Source organism: Kogia breviceps, chromosome 4 (assembly GCF_026419965.1).
Source record: "Kogia breviceps isolate mKogBre1 chromosome 4, mKogBre1 haplotype 1, whole genome shotgun sequence".
Lineage (NCBI taxonomy): Eukaryota > Metazoa > Chordata > Mammalia > Artiodactyla > Physeteridae > Kogia > Kogia breviceps.
Window position 1 is genome coordinate 112,898,217 of NC_081313.1, and position 7,518 is coordinate 112,905,734.

Sequence of the window (7,518 nt, forward strand, 5' to 3'; positions counted from 1 at the left end):
GAAAAGAGGAAACAGCCAGTCTCTGTAACCTGACAAACCAACTTGAAAGCTGACCCTGAAACCAGGGTCTGAGTGACCAGTCAAAGCCTACTTTGACCCATGTCCTGCATCTAGCCTTTTCTGAGAGACGGACAGTCCTACGTCATGGAGAAAGTGGCTTCTTCTGCATTCACCTTCTCTTCAGGGCACTGAGCTTGCCCACAGGAGAAACAGCAATAATACCTTATCGAACTAACAAAGCTGTGTCCTTCTTTCCTGGACTCGTCCACCAGGAGGGCACCCTGTTCAGCAAACCAGAAGCCCTCAGCCCTGTAGAGGGCCCCACAGGCTTTGAAGACAGTGATAGGTCTTCAGGCAACCCTGGCATCTGTTCGTTACTGAACATTAGCTTGGTGGTCTTTTTGACTGTTATCAGGCCAGGAAATGAAAATTCTGTGGTTGGTCCTGAAGGGATCTCTGTGGTCTTTATCTCTGCAACTCCTCCAACAATCAATCATTCACAATAGACATGAACCGTGTTTGCAGAAACCCAAAGTTCACACAGAGACACACTGGTGGAGGGGGCTGTAGAGGGAAGAGCCAGGGTCGAGAGAGAAACAGGTCTTTGATGACAAGTCCCCCAGCGATCGAGATGAGACCGCGACAACGTGATCTGTCCTCAAAGCACAGGACAAATGAGAAGCCTGGCTGTGAGGATTCCATGAATAAGACGAACAAGAAAACAAGAAGGAGGGGCAACAGAGTTCAGGAGGGCAAACGGCCATCCTACCACACCTTTCTATTCCTCACCAACAGGGCACCCTTACTGGTTCCTCAGTGTGCTGCAAACCAGCTTCATTCCCACTTCCACCCTTTGGCACATGCCACTCGCTCAGTCTGGAACACACTCTTCAGCCCTCAGTCTGGGGCAATCCTACCTAGTGGTCCCAACATGTCCTCTGGTGATGGAGACCCATTCCTGCAGTGGCTGTGCTGTGTGGCGCCCAGTCCCAGCCTAGTGTGGAGCAGCCCCATGCCCAGACTCTAGCTTTACACGCAAGGTCCCACTGACCTCTGGCTCATCTCTCCCTATTTCCAGCAATGAGGGCTCCACCAGGCTGACTCGCTCTCAGTTTCCTCAGCAGACACTCCTGCGGTGGCCCCTGAGCCCAGCGAAAAATCCCTTATAATGCACCTCAGCCACCACGGAAATATGTTCAATTGCTTTTCTCAGTCTTATATAAAGTGCTTTGCAAGTGCAGTTTCCAGCCCCTCCCTCCAACATGATTGCCACTCCGGATCCAACTTATATAAACACTCTAAAGCCAACTATCCCACTCTTAGCACTTGTTACACTGTATCACCACTGCCTATTTCCTTGTCTGTCTTGACCGGATGCACCAGGCTGCTCTGCTCACCACTGTATCTCTAAGAACCTACCACCCTGCCGCGTTCCTGAGAGGTCCTCAGATGCTAGCTGGGTTGGGACTGATTAGTTACAGTGGATGGGGTTCTCCTAACAAAAATGAGGGCAGCATTTCCAAAGGCCACAGGACTCAGAGATGTGGCAAGTGAGACATCAGTCCGGGACCTTCTTTGGGACCATTCGTGTGGGAGCCCAGACCCTCAAAATTCAGGGAGCTTGTGGAACTACCTTGAGGATTTCCCAGGAAAGGAACACCGCAATTTCCCTGATGGCTGAGGCTGGAGCCTGCAGAGGCCTTCTGACTCCCTGACCATTCTATGGCTCCAGCAATCTCTCTTCTTGCCATAGGATGGGCACAGTAACACAGACCAGAGGAAAGTACTGACCTTCCTCATATCTGTAAGACGCTGACCTCTGTAAAAGATGCAGCTTAGAAAAGTTAATTAATCAGGACACTCACAAAACCACTGGAATGGTCAATGGTGAAGTCTTTTATTATCTAAGCAATGAATGTGTGCATATTGATCTTGAGCAAAATAATGATTAGAATGGCTGGGGGGCTGCAAGTCAGACAGCCCTATGTCCAGCACCCGAGGATGGAGGAATCTGAGCTATCAGCGCTCAACTCGCTGTTACAGAGTGAGGACTGCCCCATCCATTCCCTGCAGCTAGATAAATGCCCACATGTCCACATGCATTTGTCACCTTCCCATCAACTCCAATCACGAAGGCAAACCTGAGACACTTAATTCTGAAGTGCAGGACACTAATCCTGTTTACTGCATTCTCTTCCATTTACTCCTATAGTACCAAATGATTAACGGTGTTGTTGCTGTCATGTCCCCAGAGGCATGTGGATATACTACACAACTATCACTCACAGAGCAGGGGTTCACAAGCTGCACTCTGATTGGCTCAGAACAGAGACTTGGTCTGGTACTCTGGCCAATCAGGAAAAACATCTCTCTCCATTCATAAAACACTACACCATAAAATGAGGCGGATGATTAAAGAACTTACAGTCCACCCTCAGTGAACCAAGGGACTGAAAACAAGGAGAGAGGATAAATTGAGACAGTAAGTAAACCCTAAACCACACATTTTGTTCCAGCAGATACTACTCTCATGTGTTAGGTTTTTAATGGCGGGGAAAAAAACAAAAGCTGAACACAAGTGTTACTCACTATAAGCAGGAACAGTTAGCAGGAAGCTAGTCTGGGATTAAAATTTCACCTCTGCAAACCCACTCCATGGTGTGCTTCCTAAGCAACACTAAAGGAACCAGCACTATTCTTCAACAACAGTAAGGCACTGTCTGCCTGCTTCATAAGGACATTTTCCTTCAAACCTCCTCTCCCTTTTAAAGGTTGTGAGAAACTCAGAGAAAATCACTCCAATGGAAGGCCATCAGAGGAAAATGTGAGCTTCAGTAGGGCAAGACCCTGGTGAGGCTTGGCATCTAGAAGCTACACAATATTTGCTGAACTGATGAAGCATTCCCAATAAAGGACATCTGACCACATCTTCCTCCTACTCAGAGCTTTCAAAGGCTTGTTACTGCTCTTAGGAAGAAGTTTAAATCCTTCAGTGTGTTTCTGATCAGGATCCTCTGTGATTTGGTCTGTTTGGCCCTCTGGCTTCACCTGACTCCCCTCTAGAATCCAGCCATCCTGAGCCTCTGGCAGTTCACCCATATGACCTCTGTTCTCATTGTTCTCAGACTCTGCACATGTGGGGCAGGTCTCAAACGCTTGTCCCCACCTGCCCTGCTTTGCCCAGCCAACTCTTACTTGGCCTTTCCGTGCCTGGTAAGGGCTTGCTCCTGAATAGGCTACTGTCTGGGAGCTGCTATGGGATCTACTGTGGCCTCCTGTACTGACCCTGCAATGGCTGCTTGCCTGCCTTCTCCTCCTCATATCAGCTTCCCAAGGATAAGAACTGGGCATTTCTTTTTTTTCTTCTTCTTTACTAGATTACCAGTTTATTATAAAAGGATATAACTTGGAACAGCCTGATGGAAAAGATACATAGGGCAAGGCCTGGGGAAGGGCATGGAGCTTCCATGCCCTCTCCAAGTGTGCCACTCTCTCCAAATCTCCACTTGTTCACCAACCTGGATCCTCTCTGAACCCTGTCCTTTGGGGGTTTTATGGAGGCTTCATTACATAGGAGGCACGACTGACCAAATTACTGGCCACTGGTGATTGATTCAACCTCCAGCCCCCTCCCCTCCTGGGAGGTGGGGGGACATGGCAAGACTGGACATTTCTTGATCAGGTTCTGTCCCTAGTGCCTGACCCTCAAAAAAATGATTCTCAAGAAATATTTACTGAAAGCTGAAAAACACTGATCTGGAAGGCTTTTTCCAAGTTAACAAGCTATACAACTCTTTGGAATGAAGAGCTGACCCACTCAGGCTCACTCATAAGAGCTGGGGTGGGGCCCAGTGTATTTCTAAACCTACAGAACTTGGGAAGGACCCATAAGACAGGTATGGGCCCCACTGAGCCCTGCCCCTTCCCAGTCCATGTGCCAAGAATGGGGCTCTGAAAAAGCTGACATAAATCCAAAGGCACACTCAAATGAGAGCTAGAGGCTGCTGAAATTCTGATGAACATCACATATAGATTCTTGTTGGGTTTTGTCAGGTTGGGTTTTCAGTTTATGCTTGTTTATTTAAATAAAGCTCCTTTAAATGGTTTGGGGCAGCATTAACTCTGAAGCTATTAGAGGCAGGTCTGAGAATACATGTATGTAGTCCAAGTCTCTCTTGGAAGGAAGGGATGAGGGATCTTCCAGAGATCTGCTGTCTGGAGGACCAGAAGAAATGGCAGATTGAGACATACCCCTCCCTGACCCTGGCCCATTTGGTATAGACCAAGCCAGTGACTTATAGTTGTGTAAAGTGTAGTGTCATGTGTGATGTTCCAGACAACTCTTAAAGTTTAATAAAATGTGAGCCATCCCTTCCTCATTCTAAAGGCCCTCCCTGCCTCAAACAATTTTCACATACTTTAACCCCTTCCCTCCTACTAAACGCCTTTATCTAGGGATCATCTTAACAATGGTAAGAGACTAAAACAATAACAAAGTGGAAAGATTTCCCACTCTCCTCCTAAAACTAGAATAAAGAATTTAAAGTCTTGAGGATTTAAAAATAGAAAGAAAGAAAAATAGGTTGAAAAACACATTTATCCTCATCAGGTAGCCTCTTGTGCAAGACTGAGATGCTACTGCCCAGCTTTGGTTAGTTGTGTACAAGGGGTATTAATTCCAGTTGCAGGCATGAGGTGTCCATTTCAGAGCTAATAACTCCTCTGAAAGCAGACTAGTAACTGAAACGTGGCCTGGAGTACATGGATTCCATCTAATTCACAACTGGAGTCTCCCACTCAAACCTAAAACTGTTCAAAATTCCCTGAGTCCCTAGAGCAGGAAGCCTTGTAACAAAGCACTTTCCCCCCTCTTTAATGATAAAACCTCAAACCACAAGGGTAGAAGAAAGAGAGAAGCTAGCAGGAGTGCCCCTCTAATAGTCTATTCTTATATGCTGTTTATTGGATCATTAAAGTCTTACAGGGACTTCGTGGTAATTGTAATTATTGAATTTGTCTCAGCTGTTTGTATCAATACATAAGTCTCTTACTTTCAAACTCAGAAATATTTTTCCCTAACATCTTGTCTAAAAGAAACTTCCAAGCAATCTACTGACAAGATCCTTGAGTGATCTGCGGTCCCTGCAGGAGTGGGCGTGGGGCGCGCCATTCCGCACACCTGTTGTCAGGTGGCATGGCCAACAGCATCCTGCACACTCACCTCCTCACTCCACCCCACCCCCAGCAAGTCTCTTCCCTCCCGGCCTTCTCCACCCGAGGAACCTACAGCCTTCCAGCCTTCCGGAGTTACCTTAAAAAAAAACCTCCCAACCACAAAGCAAACAAAAGGCCCGTCAGAAGACGAGCGAAAGCAGCGGGGGTTCCCGTGGCCCCTCTCCAGGCAGTCTCTGGATAAACCTCTCCCCGCCCCTGACTGGTTGCAGTCCCGCAAGTATCCCCCAACCCGCCACCCCACCCTCCCAGCAGATACCAGCCAGACGCCTACACCACGGCTACCTGGGGCTCGGGCCCCACTTATTGTGCCAGGGCCGGCAGCTCAACGGCGGACGGGCGCCTCACCAAGTACAACTCTGCGCACAACAGCTCCCGGGCGTCCAGGCCCAGGCCGGCCGGCCGGCCCGCCGGCCACCTCCCCGCCGCCTCCCGCGGCCTCGAGTCCAGCCCGCCCGCCCCGGGAAGGGTCGCCGGGGGACGGGCCAGGGCTGTCTCCTGCCCACAAAAGCGCCCAGACGCAGGCAGGAGGACGCGGTTCTAAGAGAAGTTGGCTTCCGGGTTTGCTTTTTGAACAAAACCAGAGGGACTACCGCGCGGCCGGGGCAGGGCCTGGGAGGGCGCCGTGCGCGCGTGAGGCCCCGGCGTGGGCCGCTCTGAGCCCGGCGGCCCGAGGGCGGCCGTGCGCCGCCCGGTACGCGCCAGGCCCAGAGGCTCCCAGGCACCCTCGGCCGGAAGAGCGAGGCGGCCGGACCCGGGCGGCGGGGACGGGGCGCGCGGCGAGGGGGCCCATGCGGCACTTACGGGGCGGCTCGGCGGCGGCGGCGGCAGCAGCAAGGTGTCTGGCCTGTGCCCTCTCGGCCGCTCGCGCCTTTTCTCTCCGCGCTCCTGGCTGGCCCGCCCGCCTCCTCGCTTCCCGCCCGCGCGCCCCGCGCTCGCCCCCTCCGCCCGGCTCCGCTGCTGAGTGAACTGGAACCAGTAGCCGCGGCCCCGGGATTCCCACAATGCACAGCGCGCCGCTCGTCACATCCCATCCCGTCCCCGCGCGTCCGGCCACCCCTCCCGCGCCACCCGGGCGCCCCGGCCTTGACCCCAAGCCCGCGGCTGCGCGCGCGCGCGGGACCCTTCGCGCCGTACCGCCTGGACATCGGTGGGTCAGTCCCCTGGCAGCATCGCGGCCCTGGCTCTGGCCCTCAGCCCTCGGTTAGCCCGCCAGGACACCGAACGCTGCGTCCCGCCCGAGCCGGGGACTCGCCCTGAGCTAAGTCCTGGGAAAGGGTCGGGACCCCGGCAGAGGCGCTTTTCCAGCGCGCGTCCCAGCCTGTGCGTCTCGAGTGACACTTACTGAGCGCCTACTGAGGGGGGCTTTTGCTGCCCATCTCTAGAAGCCTTCCCATTAATGCAGGGAGGGAGGCACGACTGCTGTTACCAGCAAGCATTTTTCCCTCCCCAACCAATGCAAACCTCCCGCGCACCTCAGAACCTCCCGCTGTCTTTAGACACAAGCCCCCATCAAACCTGGTCTACCCCACGACCACCTACTGCGCACCCGTGGGGTTCTTCATAGTGACCCCTAGAAGTCTGGATCTGCTTTGTTGCATGGAAGGCGTTTACTTAGATTCCGCAAATGTTCACTCTTGGACCCAAGTTGAGATTTACTAATATAAACAGTGATTCTTTATCATCACACACATTTTTTTTTTAACTGCAGACAAGCAGAAAGAGGGGCCGATGCAAAACTTATCTTGTATTCCTAAATTGGTTTTTGGCCTGAAGGCGTTAGTGACCCATCCCAAGGACTTAAATAGGGGCCTTCCCTCTTCTTCTCTCCTCTCCCTCCACCAAAGTGTGGAGGGGGAAGCCACCTCAGCACCCAGCTTTGGACCAACTTTAGACAACAATACAAACCCACCGAAGAGTTGTTCTGTGGCTTCTGGAGTTGGTGACTGGAGATTATGAGTCATTAAAGACCTCTCCCTTCCCTCAGGCTGCCCCTGTAGCAGCTGGTGGTAACCTCCTCCTCTCACCATGATGCTTTACACTATACTTTAAAAGTTTGCAAAGCAGTGTCCAATACATGCCATTCACACATCCACTAATTCAATTAACTACTGTGGTCATACTTTGTGCCATGTACCAATTTGGGTGATGAAGATGAAGCAGTGAACAGAACAGGCAAAAATCCCTGACCTCCTGAAGTTTGCCGTGTAGTAGGGAAAGAAAGGTTTTATAGGCAAAAGAGATGATGTGCCAGACGGTGTAAATGCTATAGAGAAGAATAAAGCT

General features: G+C 51.5%; 1 protein-coding gene across 4 annotated transcripts in view; it reads right to left on the reverse strand.

Moving 5' to 3' along the window:
- MACROH2A1 (macroH2A.1 histone) overlaps positions 1 to 6,238 on the reverse strand; it is an 81,410-nt gene extending 75,172 nt beyond the window's left edge. For 2 of the 4 annotated variants that reach the window (XM_059060423.2, XM_059060422.2), the window contains exon 1: positions 6,037 to 6,208. The gene's annotated coding sequence lies outside the window, so the exon portion shown is untranslated. Of the gene's footprint in view, positions 1 to 6,036 lie in introns of all 4 variants that reach the window. The other 2 variants (XM_059060424.2, XM_059060426.2) reach the window with 2 other exon arrangements.
- Positions 6,239 to 7,518: the final 1,280 nt, after the last annotated feature.